At 46.4% G+C, this 25807-nt stretch overlaps 1 protein-coding gene across 2 annotated transcripts in view; it reads right to left on the bottom strand.

Moving 5' to 3' along the window:
* The window catches only part of Scaf8 (SR-related CTD associated factor 8), a 187751-nt gene that overhangs the window by 6681 nt on the left and 155263 nt on the right, over nucleotides 1–25807 (bottom strand). Inside the window, exons 21-22 of one of the 2 annotated variants that reach the window (XR_008721137.1) lie at nucleotides 20092–20179; nucleotides 12976–13074 (exon numbers count right to left, since the gene is read on the bottom strand). The gene's annotated coding sequence lies outside the window, so the exon portion shown is untranslated. Of the gene's footprint in view, nucleotides 1–12975; nucleotides 13075–20091; nucleotides 20180–25807 lie in introns of those variants that run through there. The other variant, XR_008721138.1, reaches the window with a different exon arrangement.

Raw genomic sequence — 25807 nt, 5'->3', positions numbered from 1 at the left:
CTACATCTGCATCCCAAGAGCTAGGATTATACACCCGGCTTTTTCTTTTTCCTAAGACAGGGTCTCATGTAGCCCAGATTAGCCTCAAACTCATTATAAGCCAAGGATGGCCTCGAACTCCTGATTCTCCTGCCTCTACCATGTGTTGATATGACAGGGATATATGAGCGGAGGTGGAGCCCAGAGCTCCCTCTCTCCTCCTCAAGCATTCTAACCTGAGCTACGTCTCCAGCCCAAAACTTCATTGAGATACATTTTTCTTTGTTTTTGTTGTTTGTCTGTTTTTTAATGAAACTGAGTTTCACTCTGTTACCGAGGCTGACGTCCAACTTTCTGGCTTGAGAATGTTTCAGCCTCAACCTGCTAAACTGCTTAGGATGGCATATATATATATATATATATATATATATATATATATATATATGCGCCACCATAGTGAGTAAAAAGTGGAATTTCCCATAACAAGGAGAGTTTACTGTGTTTATTTTTATAGATTTAGGTGCTATAGATGGAGCTGCTAAGAATGTGTTCTATGGATGAGCCACATTCCCAGCCAGAAAGAATGATGTTGATTGAAAAGGAGTCCTACCAGACCTAACAGGTCACTGAGAAATGCCATCACTCCAGCTCACAGTTCCTAGTGAGCCCTGACAAAGAGCCAGCGAGACTCAGAGGCTGCACTCTAGTCATCCTCACTTGGTCAAGGCACTGAAAATGAGCCAAGTCCACCCATGGTGAGGGAAGTCCTGGGGATAAATCCCTATCCTCACAGTGAAAGGGAGGTGATAACAGAAGGTATATTAAGAAAGTATATTGTGGTGACAATTTTGGATTTTGGTTTCTTTAAAAAAAAACCATAAATATTATAAGGCTATGCTTTCCTTTTAATCCCAGGTACCCTGGGGCTGTGGGGCTGTGTCTGCAGGAGCTGACTCTGATTTGCCTCATGCTCTAGCAGAGGCGTGATTTTGCCAGCTGCAGATAGTTTCTGTAGTTTTGTGGCGTTTGGAATTCTGGGAGCTTTTCCAGGGGTACATAAATGCTAGGACCCATAAGAGGCATGGTGGGTGGTTTTTGGTCATTTAGAGACGTTGATTGTAATTTGCTAGTAGCCATGGTCAAAGAAAAAAACAAAAGAAAAGAAAGCAGATTCAGGATTTCGATTTCTCTCTCTCTGTCTTTCCTTTTGTCTCTCCCCCCTCCTTCTTTCTCTCCTATCTAGTGATAGATGGTGAAACCAGGGGGATAAAGGGTGGGAAAGAGAGGAACCCACACACAAAGTAGCAAAGAGCAGCTACAAGAATCCTGGAGGCGCGTAGCCTCTCTCCAGTCCAGAGGCTCAGGGTCAGCCTGAGGACCTGACAGCTTGTGGTAAGAATAAGTAAATGTACAATTGAACAAGCAGAAGGCTCGAAGTCAGAGGAGCCTCAGAACCCCACCACCCCAAGTCTCTCCTCCGCCCATGACCTCTGCAAAAGGTCCCTTTTTGCTTTTGCTTTCCCATTCAGTAGTTTCGCCAGAACAAAAGTGGGCTGAGGATATAGCTCAGTGGGTAGAGTGCTTGCTCAGCATGCATGAAGTCCTGAGTTCAATCCCCACTACTGCATACAGTAATTGTGGTAGTATATGCTTATATTCCCAGCACTTGAGAGGTAGTGTCAGGAGGATCAGGAGTTCAGGGTCATCCTTGGCTACATAGAAAGTTTAAGGCTAGTCTGGGCTATGTGAAACTCCATCTCAAAGGAAAAAAGATAGCCAAGATTCCCATGTTAATTATCACTGTTACTACATGAATGTTAATTAACTTGGCTGTGGACGATTTTGATGACCTCCCTAGCCTAAGGCCGAATCGACATGCTGTCTTTGGCCTTCCTGGGTCCATCCTGAGTGCCTCCTTTAGACATCAGGCAAGAACTCATGAAATAAACAGCTTCTAGCTTTAGCTGGGATCTTCCACACCTAGGGCAGGGGATGGCTTTAACGGAAAACTGATGATCCCCTAGAGCACCAAAGGCAGGAAGCCGACCACGGGAACCTCAGACCCAGTCAGAAGCTACGAATGATTACCAATGAAGGATTTCTGTACCTGAAGCATAAACAGAACCTGATAATATCACCACCTGTGGTAATTTCAGCCATTCCCTTGCCAGTGAGACCTTGGCCTGGGATTTTTTTTTTTTTCCTTCTGCAAAGTATACATAGTTATTTTATGTATCTGTTTCTTAGGTTAGTACAAATCTTGGCTCAAGCTGGTTTCAGCATCCAAGCCAGAACTAGGTATGTAAATGGCTCCAGCCACTTGCAAGACACGTACGCATGAGGCAAATGATGCCTGAGTGGACATCAACTTGGAGAGTCCCCAAATGGAGAGAGACAAGTCACCACACCCTGCACAGGGCATCACGTGAACTGAAAGGAGACATGGGTCGGCCTTGCAAGAAAAACTGGAGTACCGAGCCCAGGTTCAATATAAATTATGAGGGAGGGCATACGAATGTAATTGTTTCTTTCCATAACTGAACTTAGCTTGCCAGTCTGTTTACAGCTGCAGACTGTATTGTCTGCGTAGACAACAACAGGAATGTGTTACCCCACACACAGCTCTGGAAGCTGGAGGTGATGTCTAGGTACTGGCTTTGCTTTAGCTGAGAATCCAGGCGGCAGCCTGGGCTGTGCATGTCTCTTGGCCTCTGGTGGTTTCAGCTGATCCTTGGTGTTCCTTGGTTGGTAGACAATCGCTCCAGTCTCTGTAGTGTGAGGTGTTCTCTCTGCATGGTCTGTGCAAACCCCGTGTCCCTGAGCCCTATTCCAGGCTCTGGTCTGGTTTCTATACTCCTTCCGATAATTCGGGGTCCCTGTCAGTCTCCCACACCCCTCTTTTCTCCATGTGGAAGTAAAGTGAGATATGGGATGGGCAATGCATTCTTCTTTGTTTTTTGTTTGCTTGTTCTGAAGCAAGGTCTCAAAGTCCCTATGTAGCCAAGGCTGGCTTTGAACTTCTAATTCTCTCCCACCTCCCAAGTGCTGAGATCACAGGCCAGACCTCTCCTTTTCTGTTTAAAATATTCACTCCTCCACTAGACTGGGGGCTTCCCCAGGAGGCCCTGAGCCTCACAGGACGGTTTTGATAGCCCCAAATGTTGTTTTCCCTGCTCTTATGTACCCATTCTCAGTGACAAAACCCAACTGTGAGTCACAGGACAAAAGCCAGAATGGCATCTAATCTCTTCCTGTCCTTATCCCAGATCTGTCACCTTAGTCCCAGCCCTGAAAATGAGTTCATGTTGGTGTGTGCATGCAGAACAACATAGCTGTCCCCTGAAATGCCCTGAATGACGCCCTAGGTGAACCCATCCCCAAGACAGAAGGACAGCTTATGTTATTACTCCAGTCTTTCTGAGATGAAAAACAATGGGAAATACGAATGAAATATTAGTATGTACATGGCACAGGTGTGCAGGTCATTGAGAAGGTCCCTGACTCCGAGATGAGAAAGGCAAGGTTGAGGAGGGACCCCAGCCTTCGCTGTCTGTTTCTCAGAGGTGTCTGCCAGCTCTGCGCTCTGAGACAGTCAGGGAAATGATGTCTCTACCAACCACATCCAATAAAGGTCTGGGAATAGAGGTAAAGCAGCCACTGTGATCAAGAAGACATCCAAACAGCTAATCCACACAAAACATACTACAAGTGGGAGCTGGAGAGATGACTCCTGCTAATGCGGGCAAAGGGATCCCAAAGAGCAGAACTAGGAGGTGTGATTCACAGCATTACGGCTCTCCAGATCACCTCCAGGCTCGGCACGCTTAGATACGCACCTTCATGAATTCCTACTGCAGTCCATGAACAAAGGAATCACTGTGCCCTGAAGACATCAGAATTCACAGCTTTCTTCTATTTAACCTGGAAAATGCTAAGACAGCAAATTCCTCCTGAGCACCCAGCCCAAGGCCCAGGGCCATCACTCCAGACCTGACCCTTCCACACCTTCACCCCTGTTTTTGTTTGTACGGCACACCTGCTGCCTAGAAACCTCTAGGTGTTGGCAGCTGCTCTTTGACACCAAGTCCCATCCTGGAGTCCTTTATATTGCTGCACCCTTGGCATATTCTCTTGAGTAATTAATTGCTCGACATCATCTTCTTTCAGATGGATTACAATACATATTCCCCTTCTGCGGTGCCTGAGATGATGAAGTTGGGCAGGAAACAAAGTATGGTTTGGTCATCTATCTGTCTTATTGGACTCGGTATCTTACATAAGTGCTAGGATTAAAACCTTGCACTGAGGGTTCCATTATAATAGGAACAGCGACTGTCTCTGACATGAACTGATTGGCCTGCTCTTTAATTACCTCCCCCTGAGGGGGAAGCAGCCTTACCAGGCCACAGAAGAAGACAATGCAGCCACTCCTGATGAGACCTAATTGACTAGGATCAGAAGGAAGGAAAAGAAGACCTCCCTTAGTAGTGGACTTGGGGAGGGGCATGCATGCAGAGGGTGAAGGAAGGGAGGGACTGGGACGGGAGGAGGGAGAGAACCACAGGGGGGATACAAAGTAAATAAAGTGTAATTAATAAAGAATTTTAAAAAATCTCAAAGAATTAAAAAAAAAAAACTTGCACTCAGCTCTTTTATTTTTGTTTTCCGATAGGATCTCACTCTATAGCCCAGGCTGGCCTGGAAGTAAGTAACTGCATAGCCCAGGCTGGCCTAGAGCTTGCGACATCCTTCCTGTTTTAGTCTTGTGAATGCTGGGATTACAGATGTGAGGCGCTAGGTCCACCTTGGTTTTGCCATCTTAATAGAAGGATTCATTACACAAGTACATCGCTGAGCACAGCAGTTTGCCTGAACTTGACCTGCACCCCAGCGTGGTTCCTGTTTAGGGTTACAGACTTTCGAGCAAGGACTATTGAGGCCACCTGAAATCACGAGCGATTTAGTATTGCAGGAAACAACTACTGCCAAGCCATATTTTTAATTCACTTGTACAAAGAAATGGTTCCTGGAGGCTTCTTCAGTTGTACATTCTTTTATTGAAAGTTTTGCCCACAGGTTCAAAGCTGGGAGTGACACATTCTTCTCATAATATTTTTACAAAAACAGTATGAGGTAGAAAGCCAGAAAGCCTTGTTCCCTCCATGTGCACAAACAGCTCGTGTTCCTGATGCCTTTTCATCATTAACTCTTTGGTATATGCTCAGAGTCAGACTTGGAACGAGACCCCCAGGAACACCAACCAAGGCACAGTTCCTGCCTTGGAGAAAGTTCTGTTCTGTAGTAGCAAAAGTGGGGTTCTTCTCCTTCTCCAGACTTCTCACTGCTGAGGTGAGGGGACCGGTCACCACAGGCTTCGCACACTGCCATCCACGAGGAAGGCAAACTAGTCCGGCCCCTTCTTCATCAGCCTGACGGTTTTCACGTAGCTGCGTCCCCAGCTTGGTAGCCTCATGCCGTGGCTCTGTCAGAAGATGTATGTCTCAGCATAGTGAGAAAGGCCACAGGGGTGCTCTGCAAGGTACCATTGTACACTCGGGTCCAAATCAAAGGGGAAAGGTGAAATTCTGTCGCATCCCGGTGTTTTTTTCCTTTGTTTTCTGACTAACCCAAAACAGCGCAGCCTTTATTTATCTTCTGTTTATTCACGTGTTTACTTTGCAGTGCGGAAGATGGAAACTGAGACCTGTTAAGCATGTGCTCCGTCACAGTGCGCTATCTCACTAGCCCTGCAGTAATTAAGTAAGAGGGAATCCTGTTGAGTCACCAGCTGTGGAAAGAGGGGAACAGGAAATCAAATACTAAGAACGAACATGAGGTAGACAGGGGCTATGGCTCAGCTGGTACAGTGCTTGCCCAGCATACGAAACCCCAGGGTTCAAAGTCCAGTACAGTACAAACGAGGCCTGGAGATCCAAGCCTGCAATCTCAGCCCACATGAGGAAGAGGCAGGAAGGTCACAGGTTGAAGGTTGTTCTCCGTTATATAGTGAGTTAGAGGCCTGCTTTAGATAGATGAATCTCTGTGCCAAAAACAGAACAGAACTCAGACGATAGAGATGACAGGGTGACAGAGCATCCTGGAAAATACGAGGATGACTGGTCGGCTTGCGTTCAGCTTCTTCGTGGGGATCCAGGCTGAGGAGCTTTTGAAAATGGTGCTGCATTGCGTTAATCAAAATAAATGCATGGGATTCTACCATGTGGAGGCTGAGCTCAGCCACGGTATGAAGCATTAATTAAGGCAACTGTTCTTAGCATTTGTATCAAGGCAATACAGCACAGGGTCGGTGAGGTGAGCTGAGAAAGAGGCCATCCCATTACTTTTAGCTGTGTGACTTAGGGCCAATTATTCAGCCTTCTCAGTGCTTCATTTTTCCCATGTGCAAAGTGGGACTAGTACCAGTGATAGGGTCTTGTGTGTGAGAATATGTGTGTAATTGTGTGAGCGTGTATGTTCATTAGTGTTTGTATGTGTGAGTAAGTGTGTAAGTATATATACACATATATATGAGTGTGTATGAGTGTGAGTGTGTATGTGTGTGTGTCTGTGTGTCTGTGTGTCTGTGACTGTGTGTCTATGAGTGTGCAAACATGTGGGTGGGTGTGTAATTGTGTGAGTATGTGGGTGTGTGAGTGAGTGTGTGTCCGTGTGACTTTGTGTACTAGGGACTGAAGCTAAGGCTTCTCATGCCCTCTGAAACTGCTCTCCCACTGAACTGCGTCCTCGGACCTTTTGTATTTTTACTTTGCTAAGTTGACCAGGCTGGGCTTGAACTTGCTCTGTACCTCAGGAAGTGCCTGAACTTCGGATCCTCCTGCCTCAGGCGTCTGGGACTATCCGGCCGGGTTTCATGAGGCTGTTGGGAAAGATCATTACAGACATACAAGGCCTTTGCTCTTTCCGCTAGCCTGCAGCGGGTACACATGTAAAAGATATTAGCATTTCTAGCGCTGAACCATAAAATTTCCCCAAATTATAAATAGCCTTTATAGGTAACTTACTATATATATGGACCGTTGGGAATTCTCAGTTTTAAAGGACGCAACTCTTTAATATAAAATAAACTGGCCTGCCCGGGCTCTTAAAGTGGCGTTGTACAGCACTGTACCTTGGTGTCCCAAATTTTTCTTTGCAAGTGGGAAGCATTCCAAAGAGCCAAGCAACTGAACCCTCAATGCTGACATGCCTCCTCTCCCCCAAACACACATCTGTTTTCACACATCCCCTGGCATCTATGTAGTCTCTCTGCAAGAAGCTTCCTTAATTATATGAAATTAGCCATTCAGTATGTAGTAAGAATAGACCAGGAGGAGCAGCCAGGCTTTCCACCTCTGGAGAAGTGTTCTGGAGGGCCTGGGATCAGAAACAGGAAATGCCACAAGTAGGGTAATCACACTGAGCTTCCCCGTCTAGGGAGGCTGGACGAGCAGGGCTCTGCCTTCCTCACAGACACAACGGATGACTCCCTTTTCTACAGAGCTCTGAAAAGTGTCTGGAGCAGCCCCTCCCTGATCTCTCCCCTCAGCCAGTGTGCTTTAGCTCATCACGAAAGGCTTGCTGCAAATTCTTTGAATGCTACTTTTATTTCAGCAATGAAGTAAAAGCCAGCTTCCTGTGTTTTGTTTTCACTTAGTAATTGTGACATAGAAGATTCTCATGATGAAGAAATGTCTGTGGAAGACTAGATGGAGTCTCTGAGGCACAAGCAACAAGATGACAGGAGATCCACCTCTCGTCTGAGGTACGGAGAGGTTCCCTTCTCTCAGCACATGGTGCATTAGAGAGAACAGAGCCAGCCACCCAGCATCTTACTGGGAAAGAAACAAAAGCTTGCATCTTCTTCATGGAGACCCACTCACGAACTAGAATTAAAAATGTATTCAGAGAGACGGCTCAGAGGTTAGAGCACTGGCTGCTCTTCCAAAGGTCCTGAGTTCAATTCCCAGCAACCACATGGTGGCTCACAACCATCTATAGTGAGATCTGGTGCCCTCTGCTGGTGTGCAGTTGTACATACAGGCAGAACACTGTGCATAATAAATAAATAAATCTTAAAAAGAACAGGTTCGAGAATTTTTTTTAAATTGTATTCAGACCTGGGTGTGCCGTGCACACCTATAACCCAGCACTGGAGAGGCTGAGGCAGGAGGATTTCCTCTAGTTTGAGGCCAGCTACATAGTTGAGGTCATCCAGGGCTATACAGCGAGACCATGTCTCAAAAGACGAAAATTCACCGGGACTGAGAAGTGTGTCTCAGTCATGGTGGGCTTGTGTAGACTATGCAGAATGTTGGATTTGATCCCCAACACTGAGCAAGAGAAGAGGAAAACCTGAGCTCGGTCATGAAGGAGAGCTCAGCAAAGAGACCTCGTGTTAGTAGAGTGACTTGCTATAAGTAAAAATAATCCTGAGGTAAAGCCAGATGACCCCAAGACAGACACAGACTAAAACTCATGAATTCAGGCAGTCACCTCAGGAAAGTTCTTAAGTTGTACTGATGGAGCAAGGAGGACATTTTTTCTGAAGCAAACTTGGGGACTGATCAATATACTTTAATACAGGCTTAAGCCTGAGGGCATAGAAAGAGAAGCACCCAGAAAGAAAAAGACATGAAGAGCAGGGCTGCGAGCTACTCACAGAAAGGCTAAGTAAGGAAAGCTGCAGTAAAAAACAGACACCCAAGTGTGTACACTGGCTTCTCAAGGGACAGTGTCCTGGGTTTTGTTTTGCTTGATTTTGTTTTGTTTGTTTGTTGTTTGTTTTCTTAAGATAATAGCCCTTTCATGAGTCTTATTATTAGAAATATTCCAATATAAGTAGTAAATATTTTTCTTTGAAAAAATTTTAAACAAAAGCATGTTGGCCCAACATCTACTCAAAGTCTGCCATTCCCTAAAGGTATTTATAGAAATAGGGCTGACTCAGTGCCCTAAGGTAACATGGAGGGAGGTCATTGGTCAGTCTACAAGGGTTGCTTGGCTTATCACAGATTTTATAAGATAAGCACAATTGCTCTGTTGCTACAGATCCACAGCCAGCCACATGTCTAACATTCTTCTAGGGAATGTGGCTGGGGTCGGGGGTAGAAAAGGCTCAAGCCCACAGCAAAGTGCCCCCCCCTATTCAATGACCCACATGGGTCACAGGACGGTGGCTGGGGGCTGCTGCTTCTCAGAAATTCAGGCTTGAGATTTAGCAGTTCGATGTTTTCAAAGGAAAAAGAAAAATAGCCTTTCTCACCTTGATGTTTCCGACATATCCTCAGCATCACCATTCCATGGAGGGCAGGCTTGGAACTGTGAATGGACCGACTAGGGTGAAACGTACTGATGTCAGCAAAAACCATGAGTCCAAGGTTTTTAATCATTTACAGAGTTTCAACTGCCAACCCTCTACTGTAATAGACTACACACATCTAAGTGCTGAATAAATGAATTATCAAAATTAAAAAAAAAGGGCTTAAAATTATACTAAACTCAGTCGCCACTCAACAGAAGAAGGGGGGAGTACAGAATTCATAAAGAGGAAGATAAAAAGAGTTAAAGCTAATACCAGAAGGCAGAACTTAAGCACCACTCCCAACAGCCAAGAAACAGAAACAACCCAAATATCCACCAAGTGAAGAATGGACAAAGAAAATATAGTTTATATACATGGGGGACTACTATCTGGCCATAAAAAAAGATCTAATTCCTATCATTCTGCCAACCTGGATAGAACTAAAGGTAATTAATTATAGTGGGCTGGAGAGATGGCTCAGTCGGTAAAGTGCCTGCCACACGAGCATGAAGTCTTGAGTTCAGATCCCAGGACCCACACAGAAAATCTGGGCTTGGCCCCGTACATGGGTAGCCATGGCTCAGAGCATGTGTAGACAGGCAGATTCCTGGAACTCACTGACCAGCTAGTCTAGCCTACTGGTGAGCACTGGGTTCCCTAAGAAATCCCGTCTTAAAAATAAGGTTGGGAGGGATTGAGGATGACATCCAAATGCTTCCACACATCCATACCCCCCACACAAATATATGTACACACACATGTATGAACACACTTGCTCATTATGTTAGGTGACATAAGACAGGCCTAGAAATGAGAACCAAGTGATCTCTATATGGTAGAATCTAGAAAAGTTTTATAGACGTTGAGAGTCAAAAGGTGGTTATCAGAGGCCACCAGAGTAGGAGATGGAGTTGGGGACGTGCCGATCAACAATACTGAGTGTCAGTCAGAGAGAAGCAAGCAAAGAGGCTCCGCTGTGCTGCTCTGCAGTGGGGTAACAGCAATGCACAGAGCATTTCAAAAAGCCAGCAAAGGGGACTGCAAAAATTCTCACCTGAAAGAAATAACGAAGCTTAGGGAGACAAGTGTGCTCACCCTGATTTAAATACCATGAAATATACAGATGTATCATAGGATAACATGGACTCTCAGCAGTATGCAGAATTTTTATGTTTTTACACACCAATATAGAATGAATCGCAAAAGTAAAAATAAATATAGATACAGATAGAAACTATACACTGGTGATAGGAGCTGTATTAAAAGTGATTGTCCCTAACTACTTGAAATTTTGTTAAGAGTCAAGTTTCCGTTAATGTCTAAGGTTCTTCTCGTGACTGTAGAGACCAAGGGGAACCACGCAGAGCTAAGAATTCCATGGGGCAAGGATAGAGTACTCGTCATATTGAAGATGGAGGCCCCAGCACTTGTATTCACTTTTGCATTAGCAGGCACCTAATAAGTATACTTGTAGAAATACCAGGGATTTGAAGCATTATGAACACTTGGATATTGTCTCTATTTAGGGAAAATCCTAAATCTTTAATCAAACAATCGACCAAACCTTTACTGGTATTGTGATCTATTTAAAAACTGTGAGTGAAGGATGGTGGAACTCCAGCCTTTTTCCTGGGCTCTTTCTAGGCTTCTGAGTTCACAATTTCCCAGTCCTCTGAGGTACACACTTCTGAAAGGCCCAGAGTGTTTTAATTAAACTACAAAGAAACACAGACTCTACAAATTCCTTACTGGTTTATTCCAACATGCTTCAAAGCAGCTTTAAAGAAAACACTTACATGATATTCCCAAGAAAACAGAACTGTGGGATGGCTTCACCAAGGACAAGCCTGAATTCATGCGACGGCAGAGACACTTCATCTCTCAGGATGGGCCGCTCAGCTTTCCTGCTGTGTGCTCAACCAGTAAGGTGCTGTCTGTGTGACTCAGGCGACGGAAATGCTTGACTTGGCACCCACGAAGGTCTTCCCTTCTCAGGCCTCAGCAGACATCCAGGAGAAACGAGAGAGCCAGCACTTGTACCTTCCCCTTGTGCCATCTGCAGTGGTCCCCAAAAGATGGAGGCAGGGAAGGCATGCTGTGTCCCCAGCTAACCTTTCCTTGCTAAGGAAACTGGGTGGTGGAGGGGAAGAATCGATCGCAAGACAGCTCTCTTAGCTCTCCATTTCCTCTTCCTCCTCCTCCATCTTCCTCTTTGGGTCTCATAAAAGACTAAAAGGGATCAAACAATCTCAAAGAAATGATTTTGATGGAGAACATGGATCTTGCCTCTGCCTCCTCCTCTCCAACTCAGCTCTTGCACTCAAAGCAAGAGATGCAGGCAAGTTATAAAAAGAACACATATGTACACACAAGCACACACATAAATACACACAGACCCACATACACATGCACAGGCACACACACATGCACACATGCATATACACACGTACACGCAAGTCAAGAGAAAACTTAGCAACTATGCCTCTTTAGGGTAGTGAAAATGACACTTTAATCTGAAAAATACCACCAATAGCAAACTGCACAGAGTACGTACACCTACAGGCAGCTACGGTCCTCGGCCACCACATCACACTCACAGAGACTGGCATGCTAATCTTGGCTCGAGACCTTAAGCCACACTGTACTTGAAATCTGTGAAATGACTTTTGAACTGGGAACACACTTACGGCATTCACCATCATGGCCAAGTTTAACGTGTAAATGGGAAAGAAAAGAATGCAGTTTAACATTTAAACAACTCAGTTTCCTAGACAAGTCCTCCTGCAGTAAAAATTATGAAATCAACTTGCAGTCTGCACCCATTTATAGCACAAAGAAGATGTGTTTAGTCAATGGTGTGTGTGTGTGTGTGTGTGTGTGTGTGTGTGAGTGTGGTGCTGGGGATTGAAACTAGGGCCTTGTATGGGTTAGGCCACTCAAGCTCCAACACCAGCTCCATTAAGGCATCTTTAAAAGTTGTCCATCCAGAAATGGTCCCTATAGATGCCCTGTGAATAGAAGGGGTACATTCAAGACATAGGGCCAAAAAGTTTAAGGTCTGGAAGGGAGTCGATCTCTTCGTTTTAGTCCTTTCAGTTCTGATATCGGCATTGCCGCTGAGTTTTAAGGGTCAGGAAGACTCTGGGAAAGGTATAGGCTTGTGATTCTTTTAGTGCTTCAAAGTCATCTGTTCCTGAATGTACAGCATCTCGAAACATCATTAGCATCCTGCCTTGGCCACCAGTAAGTAGGCGCCTTGGTTAGTGCTTGGTAACTGCCTCATTCTCAACCCAGGAAGTCATCATCTCAGTGATGCCCCTGCTTCCATGTCCTGAGCCCTAATCAGGAGCTAGAGATAGTGCACTTTACTGATAAAGCCAGTGAGTTTCAGCTTTGATGTAAGGCAACACAAGCCAGTCAAAAGTATAATCACAACAGAAAGTCAATTCTTCTATTGAATTAAAGAAAAACAAACCAGCATATTCCGCATTGCTAGGAAATGTCAGCCTCAGGAAGCTGAGCTTGAGTGGAGCTCCACAGGATACCATGCTGCCTGCCACAAACATGCTAAGTCCCAGCAGCCACCTGAGAGTCTGTGGCCTCTGTGGCTGTCTCTGCTGGAATAGCCACTGAGAAGGCTCTCCTGACCCTTGAAGTTGTGCCATCCTTCAAGGGTAGTGAAGAGGCATGGAAGTGACAGGAAGAGGTCTGGTCCAAAGTCCAGGTTCCTGCCCTCAGAGAAGGTTATGAACGGAGGAGAAGCCTGAGCCATGGCCTCACGAGGATCACAATCCCTGAAAAGATAAGAGACGCCATGGTGTGCCATGCTGCTGAGTGGCAGGTGGGCTGTGTGCCAAAACATGGGGCAAAGCTGTACAAGGGCGGCCTCAATACGTGGGAGCAGTTGGAAAAAGGAAGCGCAGGGGAGATGGAGAAGAGGGTGTGGGCCTGGCGAAGGCCTGGAGCAGAGGTCACACTGGGACTGCAGTGTCCTGTAAGTCCCTTGGGAGACAGACTTGTTCCCTGATAGACAGAGAACAACAAAGGCTCCTAAAGTAGAGAGGGAAAGAAATCACTGCTTTCTACAAACACAGGAAGAAGTAAAGTCTAGTAGGGTCAGGGCCCCGGGATCGTGGTCAGCATGCTGGTGTCTGCGGTCAGTGGTGGGTGTGTCTCCCCCACCCCTTCCCTATTACTCTCTAGGAGATGGGAAGATGATATCTCTGCTTACTTTTTTTTTTTTTAATTGCACCCCTTTCAGCTTCTCTGTCACGTATTTTAAATGAGGTCACCGCTTAGACAGAGTGTGCACATGACATGCCAGTAAACTACAGTGGATAGAGTTAAAGTTGGATGTGGTGGCTCACATATTTGGCCCCAGCAATTCGAAGACGAGAGGGCTACTGTGAGTTCAATGCCAGCCTGAGCTATACAGTGAAGTCTAGGCGGGCCTGGGCTGCAAAGTGAGGTTCAGCCCAGCCTATATATAGTAAGTTCCAGGCCACCACAGGCTACAGGATAAGAATTCCCACCTCTGGAGAGAGAGAGAGAGAGAGAGAGAGAGAGAGAGAGAGAGAGAGAGAAGAATATATAATCTCCACTAAACATGTAGACATTTGGGAAATATGCAGATATCTTCTGTTAGTGGGTGGGCCAAAGATTTGAGAAAACGCTAGTGTGGGTCCAAAGTTAATGCTGGAGGCTCGTTTTTATGTTTTCACTCCCCTAAACAAGTTTGTTTGGCCCCTCTGGATGTGCCTGACCACATATGGGTGGGAGGTATGTGGGCAAGAAGTACGGCAGGATGTGCTCTTTCCTCCCATCGGAGGTTATCAGGCAGGAAATACGTCAGGACGTATGCTTGCACCTGACTGGACCTGATGGCAAATGACGTGACTTATGCCTCACCTTTTTAGCCTTTGCAAAATGTGATTAACGTCCATTTCCCGGGAACCCGGTAGCTAGAGTCCGTCCACCTGGCTGGTATTTAATTAAAGCTTGCTTCATATTGGCTTTAAATCATGGTAGTGGTCTTATTCTTGACCAGTAGGATTAACGCTAGAAGAAATTTGTGGAATTAAAGAGCCACAACAAAGGGAAAAGAGAAACTTGACTAGTTCTGCTGTAGGAACTGGAAGGAAGCCTTGTATGATAAGACTTCTATTTCCCATCTGGGAAGTGGGGAAAGATGCTGGAGTTGACCCCATGAAAAGGTTGGCTAACCGAGCGAGTTGTCCTGGTGAAATGTCTTTCAAACAAGAAAGAGGAGCACCCAAGAAGTGGGAAGAAATGGGGGGGGGGGGCGGTTCAGGGCCACAGAGTGTGTAAGTTTCCCGCTCCTGGGGCTGCTGTGGTGAGGTATGAAGGAGCAAAAGATGAGGTTTGGTTCTATCCCAGGACTTCCCAGAGACTCAGATTTTGTGGGTTTGTGGGTGCTTGAGAGAGAATGCGTGATGCTTCTAATGGCGTGCTGCATGCACTGATGGGAAGTTTGGAGACTTCTCCCGGATTCTGCATTTACTTCCCTTACTTATTGAAGCAAGCAAGGTCCCATTTTGTAGCCTAGGCTGGCCTTGGACTCATTCTCCTGTCTCAGTCTACAGAATGAGGGTTTTGTAGACAGGCACCACACATCTGGCTTAACATTTTAATATCTGACACTACAAATAAAAATACATGGTGTGAAGAAGTCAAGTTCATTCGGGTGCCACTAACAGAGCGTCCTCAGAGGCAGGGCACCTGGTATCTCTCAGATGTGATGTCAAGTCACCTTTTGATGGATCTCTGACACCCAGAAGACACCACCACAGGATCTGACCTTTGTTCCGGTGCAAAGCTGTTGCCTAATCCTTCTGACAAATGTGAAAATAAATTCACTCACACCTGAACACTGAAGCCTACAAAATTCCTCCCTAGGCATAGGTAGGCAAGGCAAGCTAAATGCAGAGTGCCACCGTCTGCCGGTGGAGGAACGCAGGCGCCAATCTGACTTGCCATGGGAATAAACCACAAAAGTGATAACTTTGGGGTCTGTGTTACATGTGTTAAATAAAAAGCAACAGAACTGACACTTTGGTTTCCAGTGTTTTGTTTTTTGTTTTTTTTTTTTTAACATTTTATGTGTGTATGTGATAGTGTAAATGTGTGTGCCGTGAGGATACAACCCAGGGCCTCAGGCATGGCAGGAAAGTGAGAGACAGACAGACAGACAGACAGAGAATGTGTGTGTGTGTGTGTGTGTGTGTGTGTGTGTGTGTGTGTGTGTTCAGTGCTGATTAGCCCAAGGCCTAACCATACTTAGCAAATGCTGTTACCACTGAAAGGCACCCCCAGCCATCAAGGTCCCCCATTCTCCCATAGAGTCAGGCGTATATCAGGTTAAAATAGGCTGTGGCTCCTGGCACCTGTATAGACGGCCCTATAGACTCCCCAGCTCCACTGATATTGAGAAGTGGATGGCAATGACAGTGTTATTACAACGCAGACTTCTATTTTCCCTTTTTATTTCTGGGTCTCGGTGTGTAGCGCAGCCTCCCTAAGAGCTGCCTACCTCTCTTTCCTGGGTACTGCAATTAAAGACGTGCCATCAAGCCCGGCCACTTTCATCTTTTGGATTTCTTTGTTTGTTTTTCTGAAACAGCCTTGTGTAGCCAAGTCATCCAGGCCAGCCTCAAACTCACTATGTAGCAGAAGCTGGGCCTGAACTCCTAATCCTCCTGCCTCAGCCTCCCTAGTGGTAGAATTAAAGGAATATCCCACCATGCCTCATCCCAATATATGCTTCTGAATAAATACATCCTGGTGGCCACCCCAAGTGAGATCTCTGCCAAGAGGAAGACATGATGACAAACAGGTACGAGATGTGAGAGATGAGGTGTCACAGAATGGGCCGTGGCTAGAGGTGAAGCGGGGAGAAGAAGCTGCAGATAGGAAGGCAAGGGGCGTCAGATGTGCCTGCTCTGAAGTCTCTTCCTGCCGTGAGCTCCCCGTGCAGATGTCTAATGTTCTTCCTGGAGTCCTTTACACACCCTTACGTCTGTGAGGACGCATTCTGCTGGGGCAGGGGTGGCTGCTGCGGTGGAAGGGTGTGTCTGTGTGTGCATATAAGATGGGAGGGCTGTCGCTTCCACATTGGACCCGATGTTCAGATGAGGAGAGAAGCCCCAGCTGTAGTAAGGCATGCCCCCTACAAAGAGAGATCCACCCGTCCCCAAGTCCTCACTTCCAAATTCTCCATCAGAATACACAGGATTAACAAAACAAAAATAAGGGGGGTGAGTGGGTGTGTGTGTTGCGCAGGTGTGTAAGTACTCATAAGCATGCAAATACAAGTGTGCCTGTTTACTCCCCAGACTCCGACAGTGTAAATCAGGAGGCTGGCTCTGATAATGAGGCAATAAAACAGCCCCTGCCTGAGCCGTGGCCTCTCAGCAGGCCTGGGAAAATGGTTTATCTTGGATCCTCTGGCAGCTGCTAATATAATGAGGAAGTAATAGAAGGAGGGACCATCCAGGAAGGAAGTCTGAGAGCTTTGAGAATTCTCTTTCTTATCCAAACACAACAAAATCTCCTCAGTGCTAGACGGTGGGCCCAGGCTGTGAAATTCCACACAAACTGAACCCCTCTGATGTGAGGATCTTCACAGTGAATTCATCTGTGGAGAATCACACAGGAAAAGCACAGAGCACTTCACAGAAATAGGGAGGACCAATGCTGAACTCAGTTTTGTTCCGTTTTTCTTTTTTTTTCCTGGTGCTCGGAGCAGAACCGAGGGTTTGGGGCGTGCTAGGGAACACCTGTCCCAGCACCCTGCTGCAGTGTTTTCTAAAGAAGGCTGTTCCCAGCTGAGACAGGCCGGCAGAAGGAAGCATGAAACATGAAGCAGTAGTAGCCTATAGACTACCTGGAGGAAGCCAAAGGCAGCTATGAGAGGAAGCAAGGTCCTGGAAGCAAAGATACCTTTAATCCCAAAGAGTTCTCCAAGCTCTATCCACTGAAAGAAATGCCCCCTCTCTTCTCGGAGAGATCAGTCCACAGGATAGACATTTCAAAATGGCTCAGACTTCTGGATGGGGGTGGGGAGATGTCTTTAACCTCCAAAACACCTCAGAGCCTTGAAGAAAGCGGCTACCTGGGGTGTGATGCCAGCTCCCGGGAGGCACAAAGTGACACAGAAGGGCCTGGGAATTGAGCACTGAGTATCCCTGGGACTCCTGGGGCTGGTCTCAATGCTGTAGCTCTCTCTTCGCAGGATGGCCACACTCGGGCAGGCTACTCCTGATGCCTGTAGGGGTTGCACACAGAGAAAGAAGCCTCTAAGTGCCCTAGAGGCATGCACAGAGTGGCCACACAGAAGGGCCCTCACAGTCCTGGGAGTGGACACAACTTTGGGGCTGTCCTTACTACATGCCTCCACACCTTCAGGCTTGTGTGGGGAGACTGGTCAGTGGAGTGGGAAAACTGACATGTCATGAGTCAGAGGAAGCATAGAGGCACACGCACCACACATCTCCCCACTCTGGGGATCTCAGCCACGGCAGCCACACATCATAGGCACTGTAGAGGGACAGGACTGGGGACCTTGAAGGCATTTCTACTACAGCAATGCTTTGGGAGGCTCCAGGAGGACAGCGAGCTTACAAGGAGTATGGCATTTTCCCAGTGATTCTAGTGCACAGCGGAGAGCAACTGCAGATCCCTATTGTGTGGTAGAATAGGACGCTTGCATCTCACTCTTTCAGCAGATAAGCTCCCAGAACACTCTCCGAAGCTACAAATCATTACTGAAAGTCATGTGGCTCTGGTCTTCAAGGAAAAGTATGCAGTTTCAGGCAGCAAACGGCTTCCTGTAACAAATCTAATAACCAACAGATAACACACGACAAAGGGTATATGACCATGAACTGGCCTCAGAGCTTCACACCCAGCTCTCTACACGCCCAAACCCTGACTGTCAACATCTTCATCGCCCCCATTTCAAAACGAGCAAAGTAGTGCAAGAAGAGATAAGGCCCAAGACTATAGTCACTAAACCCCAGAACAGGGATTAGAACCTGCGGAGCTCTGAAGTTGGAGCCCTTGCCACACCACTGTCCTATCTTAGGAATAAGGAGGAATCCAGGCCTGGTGGCACAGAGCTGCGACCCCAGCCACTTGGCCAAATCTAGAAGGACTGCAAGTTCAATGGTGGTCTGAGCGAGGTAATGGGACCCTATCTCAATGTAAAGCGGGAAGAAAACTGGGGTGTCGCTTAGTAGCTTAGAGTCCTTGCTTAGTATGTGAGGACCTAGGCTCCATCCAGTACTTGGGGGCTGGAGGGGGAGGGCCAGGGAGGGAACTGCGCTGAGCAGGATGCCTGATGCAGCACGTGGAGAGAGGGCAAGACCACCATACACTGTGGTGAGTGCCAGGCCAACGATCCACAGGCAGCCACCGAGTCCCAGGAAGGCTGGCATGAGCGCCGAGCCTGACAAAGCAGATGGGGAGGGAGGAGCGTGGCCATGCCAGACAGACAGAATAGCAAGGACGAGGCGAGACGATGGGTCTGAGGGACAGGGAGGAGTGCCACGTGACGAGGCTACCAGGGCCTTGAAAGCCAGAACACAGGCTTTTATCCTGCAGGCACTGAGGGCCCTTCAGCACTGTGCACGCATTTACTTTAGGTGGAAGGTGGTGAAGTTCCTTTAGAAGGGTAATTTGTTGGACCACCAAACCACGGAAAACAATAGCCAGCCATGAGGCCGGAACATCAGCTGGCTTCTTTTCCTCTCAGTAGTGAGGGTGTGATGACTCCTCCATGGTACAGGAGAGAGGTCCTTCTGTTCCATTTTATAGACAAGGTCTCATATAGCCCAGGATGTCTTTGGATTCCCTGTGCAGCAGAGGCTAACCTTGAAATCTTGCCTTCGCCTCTCCAGGGCTGCGCTCACGGGCGTCAATCAGCACGCCTCATTTTATGCAGTACTTGGAAATGAACCCATGGCTTCATGTATGCTAGGTAAGCACTCACTCTATCAAATGAGCGAATTCCCAGGCCCTGGAAGCGAGAGGTGGGAAGGGGGTCCTTTCTGAATGTCCTCACGGAGCTTGGCCTTTCAGGTTGAGTGCCTTTACCATCTAGTTTAATCTTCTGACAGGATCTTGAAGCCAAATACTGAGCCCCTCCAGGCTGTGGTCTGGTGGTTACAAACTACAGCCTCGTGGTTTGTACAGACGATGGACAGCCTCGCCATCCTGGGCATTCCCCTTCTGCATGTCAACTTCCAGGTTGGAGGGCGTTAGCAGGCATTATGCTTCATATATATGTGTGTGTGTTTGTGTGTGTGTGTGCTTTATATGAATATATATAATATATTATGCTTTATAAGTAAAATGTGCCCCACAGGCCCATGTATTAGACCATTTGATCCCCAGCTGGTGGTACTGTCAAGGACTTAGATGGAAGAGGCAGGCCATTTAGGGTCAGCTTGGAGGAAAATAACCTGGCCTTACTCATGGTCTGTCTGCTTCTGCTTCCTGCTCTGACAGGAGGGGAGGTGCTGAGGAACCCAGCGGCACACCAGCACAACCATGGAGCCATCTGGTGCCATGCCTTCCCCACCGCCACCCGCCATGGGCTAGCCAGCCCCTCGAACCACGCACCAAAATAAGTCTTTTCCCCTTCACGTTCCCGTACGAGGTTCTGGGTCACAGGGGTGAGGAAAAGAATCATATGGTGGGCCTGACGCAGGTGTGGCTCTTGGCCTGCCCTCAGCACAGCCTGCTCACTAAGAACCCTAAAGACAGAGAGGCAAATGGAAGCCACTACTAACCTTCAACTTCAGCCTGACTCCAGGAGATTAACAACCTCACATCGTCCTAGAAGCTCAGGCGCTGGGCAGCCTTCAGAGTCATTCTGTCCTGAAAGAAAACAACGAACAGTAATCACTGCATTGCTAAGAGTGAACTATAGATTCAGGCGACATTAAACGAAAGAAAGGCTTGAATTTCATGTGAGATACAATTTAGAACAAAATGAAAGTCTCTGATGACGACTGCTAACATCCGATGATTGAGGCTTCACTTATTCTGTTCAGAGCCAATCCTCTTCTTCCCTGGCTATCTGTTCAGTGAAAACATTTATCCTTTCTACGCTGTGGTAGTGAGAAATGGCTATAGAAAGCCAAGGTTGGACGGTTGGACACTGGTTGTGAGTCTGCAATGGAGAAAAGTAGTTGTGAGGATGGTTTCTCTTGTTGGTTGTGTTCTGGTGAGTGTAAAATGGAAGATACCCCAAGTCTGTACTTGGAAGTTCAGAATTACTAGTGCAGGACATCCCTTGGTATAGAAGGAGGACCAAGATCCAGAGTTTGTCACTTACACCTAGCAGCTGGTTTCTGGTCATGTCAGAATTCAGTAACCGGGATCTTCCTGCAAAACAGTACTTAACCTAGCTGAAACTGTAGCTTTTATAAAGGCTTTCTAGCTTTAAAAAGCTCCTGAACTTCATGTTGATGTAAAACTTATTTTATCACCTTTCTAAACAGGGAAGTAAATTTTCTAATAAGCCCATACCTCCATATTTCATAGAAAAATGGGTATAATTAAAAGGTCCCCCAGGAAGCTTTCCTTATCTTCAGACACAGGCTGACTTGTCCGCAAAGAGCAATTTGCCTCCTGCCACCTCAGGAAGCCTTAGTGCCCGAGCTGGTTGGGATCTTGCACTAGCGGAGATCACACCTTTCATCACAGTTAGAGAGACCGCACTGTGGAGCCAGGCAATCAGAGATCCGGCTGGAGAAAACCAGATGATACGGATGCTAAGTGAGCATCTGGGTGCCAGGCCCCAGCTTCTCTGCTTCAAACACGTTACCTCACACGCAGCCCGCAGTCTCCCCTGAAGTATGAGCAGCAGGTGTCTGTTTTACAGATAAACCCACAAAGGACCAGAGAGAGGCTGAGCTCTTCGGCTTGGCTCTCATATCTGGGCAGGCACCAGGTAGGTGCTCTGTTCACAAAGGAGCGATTAGCACATTTTCATTAGCACATTCTGACTTCAGGGTGCTCACAGTGTAGTGTGGGCGGGAAGGGGAATTAGGTACCTTAAATAGAACTCTACTGTTTAAACGCCAGTTCCTGACATGTTAGACAGACATGGTGCTTTTTAAAATGAGCCATTTCTTTCTTTCTTTCTTTCTTTCTTTCTTTCTTTCTTTCTTTCTTTCTTTCTTTCTTTCTTTCCTCCCCCTCAGTATTACAGATTGAGCCCAGAGCATGGAAGACAAGTATTCTACCACGGAGCTATTGCCCCAACCCTACTTTTACTGTTCACTTTGAGACAGGGTCTCACTAAATTGCCCAGGGTGGATTTGAACAAACTCTACAACCCAAGGCAGGCCTTGAACTTGAAATCCTCCCACCTCAGCTTCCCCAGGAAGCAGCTGAGATTTAGGCCTTCTCCACCAGGACCAGAGGAAGTGTACAGTGGCATGAAGAAACTGTTCGCTCAGTACTCAGGCCAGGACAGAAGGACCCCAAGTTCCGGGCACAATAGCAAGAGCCTTTCTGAAGAAAGAAGGAAAGAAAGAAGGAAAGAAGGAAAGAATGAAAGAAAGAAAGAAAGAAAGAAAGAAAGAAAGAAAGAAAGAAAGGAAGGAAGGAAGGAAGGAAGGAAGGAAGGAAGGAAGGAAGGAAGGAAGAAGGGAGGGAGGGAGGGAGGGAGGGAGGAAGGAAGGAAGGAAGATGAGTGTATAAATAAATAAAGTAAAAACATAATCTGACAGATTAGAAAACGACATGAAAGTGACAGCAGGAAAACCCATAGGGATGTGTCTCTCCCTGCCATTAGTCAGCCTGTGTGTACTGCTTTGCAGTATAAATATAATTGCACTCACAGGTCCGGCTGAGTTTAGAACAAAATGAGGTTCATATGAGATAAAGGGTACAGAGGAGTAAATGTCTGCCTGAGATGAACCAGCAACAGAGATCCAGAATAAGCTGGGTACAGTTCATTCCTCACCGAGGGTGAGACACTCAGGGCTGAGAAGCACTCCTAACAGGTTTCAGGGGGAAGGACGCTGTTCTGGCTAGCTCTATGTCAACTCAACACATGCTAGGGTCCCCAGAGAGGAGGAACCTTAATTGAGAAAAGGCCTCTGTAAGATTGGGCTATACAAAAAGAACACTTTCTTAATTAGTGATCAATAGGGGAGGGGCCAGCATGCTGTGGTGTGGTACTACCCTGGGCTGGTGGTCCTGGGTTCTACAAGAAAGCAGGCCGAGCAAGGCACGAGGAGCAAGCAAGTAATAAGTACCCCTCCTTGGCCTTTGTATCAGCTGATGCCTCCAGATTCCTGCCCTGTTTGAGTTCCTGCCCTGACCTCCTTCTCTGACAAACAGTGCTGTGGGAGTATAAGCCAAATAGACCCTTTCTTCCCCAAGTTGCTTTGGGCCATGGTGAGACACCACAACAGTATTACCCCTAACTAGGACAGACATGAAAACAAGAATTGGGATTCCCCTTTTCTTTCAACCTGGGACTAAGGGAGGGACACCCATCAAGCCACAGGAGGCTCCATGACACCAGCTCTGTCCCATGGAGGCAGGACCCAGAAGAAGTGATAAAACGTCAAGACAGAACCCTAAGCCTATCCCTAATTGTTAGTGCTGAAGACGTTGCTGGAAGAGCGACAAAGCATCGGGTAGGTTGGGTCCAACTCACTTCACTTAAGAGTAGAAAAGCATGGAGAACAGGAAAGCCAGAAAGTAGAGAACCCAATTCAAACTCAGCCTTTCAAGTGACCTGAATTCTAAAGCACAGTGTCCTTCAGGATAGCATGGTACTGTGATATGTGAAATCCTTTTTCAGGATAAAATAGGTACTAAATTTTCTGTTCCTGTGATAGAACTTCCTTTAGATACATTTTGGCGAAGGCGGGGGTTTGCCGCGACCCACTGAGGTTCTGAATACAGACTCCTGGCCAGAAAGACAAGGTCCACTCAGAGAATGGCCTAGTGCCACCACACCATACTCCCTTCTGACACAGGTAGGCAACGCCAAAGCAAGGGCCCATGGACTCCTGGTGCCATTTTGGTTGCTTAATAATTTACCTGTTACATAATGATATGAGGCCAACATTAATTATCTTATCCACTCCTGAATCTGCATTTTACTTAGGTAGACGTGTGGCAATCGTGACAAGAAAATACCATACAAAATAAGTGGATCCAGAGGCTAAATAAATAAATAAATAAATGATGACTAGATGTTTTAACCAGTATTCATCATACAACTACAGATCAAAAGGATTTGTACGCAAGTCTTCCCTCGCTGTAGGCCATGGCTAACAAGGGGACACTAGCCAATGACTAAAGCAGAAGAAACTCACTAAGGTATGATTTTTGCTTTAATTCTACTAAGCAGTACATTGAGGAGCTGGGCAGAGTCTCAACAGACCCTGGGTTTAGGTCCCAGCAGCTCCGAGGGGTCCGATGCTCTCTTCTGTCCTCTGTGGGCTCTGCACTGGAGTGTACAAACAGCCACACCCACACATACATACATGCTTTTCAAAAAACAAAATCTGGGCTGGAGCAGGGACTGCTCCAAAGGACTGGAGTTCAACTCTCAGCATGGGCACATAGGTCCATCATGTAGCTAGTAACAGCTAATAGTCCGCCAACTGCGGGGGGCTCTGATACTCTGGGCCCCACTGTTACCTGCATTCATGTGCACGTACCCACAAACATACACAATACACGTAGTTAGAAAAAAAAACAAACCATCAAGAGTATAGTTTGTTTAAAAGTACTTTATGAACCAAAGGAAGTCTATACATTATCACCATTTAAGGGATCACTATAGATTATTATTCCTATTAAAAAAGTATGTGAATTTTTGAAAGCATTAGTGCCCATGAAAGATAAAGATAAAGCTGTACTTGATGTTTGAATATGCAATATTTTTTACACCTTTAGTCTTTATTCATTTATTTGCCTATTAATTTATAGTGCCTCATATTTCACAGGCTAGCCGCAAGCTCACCGAGGTCCTCCTGCCTCAGCCTCCAAAGTTCTGGGATTACAGATGTGCCTCCAACATATCCGGATCACACTGTTATATTTTTAGACCAAGGACTATGGTTTGACTAATAGGTTCAAGGGCAACACAGCACAGTTGTCCTCCATAGGCAAAGAGCACATGGAGTTTGTTAATGAACTGATGTTATTACCTTCATTTTAGGAAAGAAGAAGCACAAGGAGGGGGCTACTGGTCTTCTCAGGTCTCACAACAAGGCTCAGTGATGCCAAAGCTTCACTTCTTACCCTGAGCTTGTTCATGAGCTCACAGATATGTTGGCATTTTTGCTGTTTCTTATAGAGCAACTATACTCTTTATCACAGGGGGAAACAGCGTGAGCCATGACACCAGCCAGTGTTGATTATAGCCATGCATATCGGAAACCTGATGGTCTCATGGGATGGGATGCTCTTTCTGAATGCCAGCAAATATCACCTATCACTGTTAGTCTAGGCCCAAAAGACATTCACCTTCACATTTTAAAGTATTTCTAGGTTTCACTATTTCACTTAAGGTTAGATGATAACTTTTTTTTTTTTAAGTCTCAAAATTGGGGCTGGAGAGAAGGCTCTCCAGCAGTTAAGAGCCCTTGCTGCTCTCCCAGAGGACCTGGGTTCAGTTCCCAGCACCCACCTGACGGCTTACAACCACCTGCAAATCTAGTTCCAGAAGAACTGACTTGCTCATCTGTCTTCCACGGGCATCGTATGCTCACGGCACACAGACATGGACATAGGCACAACACCTGTCCATGCAAAATAAAAATAAAAAACGTCTTAAGAGTCTCAAAACTGTGGGCAACACAGGAGTCACGGCAACTAAAAAAATAAATTAAATTTGAAAACAGTCTACTGGTTGATAGTATTTTGCTTAAATGCTTTTCAGTTTTCCCTAGAGGTTGGTCAGCAGATAAAGCCTAAGAAGGCATTTGCAGTAGAAAAGTGGAATTAAATAAAAAGATACATTGTGTGTTTGTATGTCTTTATTGTGGTGCTGAGGACTCTCGATCTAGGCCTCACACGCGCTGAACACATGTTTGACTGGCTTAGCTACACCTCCTTACATGTTCTGTGAAGGGTAAGGTCAAGCTTTCAAAGGCAGCAGTGCACAGAGGGATGCTAAGAAGAAGCCGTGAGAACTGGGGCCCCGAGGGAAGTGAAGCCCAGAGGGCACAGTGCTGGCGGTGGGGTGGGGCACAGGGACCGAGCTTTCGGGACAGCAGAGTGTACTGTTTCCTGGTCGGCTTGAGTGGAATTCACCAGTAATAATGCATTACCTCATACACTTGGTGTGGCTTTCTGCATTTGTGGCCTTTCCTCTTAAGCTAGGAGGAATTACAGGAAGAAATCTTTGGTTTGAAATAGAGAACCGACAATACAGGGATAAATTACTTGCTATTTCCAGGCCGGTTCTGGGAGGATGCATAAAATTAAATGAGCTTTTTTTTTTTCCCTTCATTTGTCAAGAGAGAG

This window comes from Psammomys obesus, unplaced genomic scaffold, assembly GCF_907164565.1.
Source record: "Psammomys obesus unplaced genomic scaffold, mPsaObe1.curated_primary_1811, whole genome shotgun sequence".
Lineage (NCBI taxonomy): Eukaryota > Metazoa > Chordata > Mammalia > Rodentia > Muridae > Psammomys > Psammomys obesus.
This window is presented reverse-complemented; position numbering and strand designations above follow the sequence as displayed.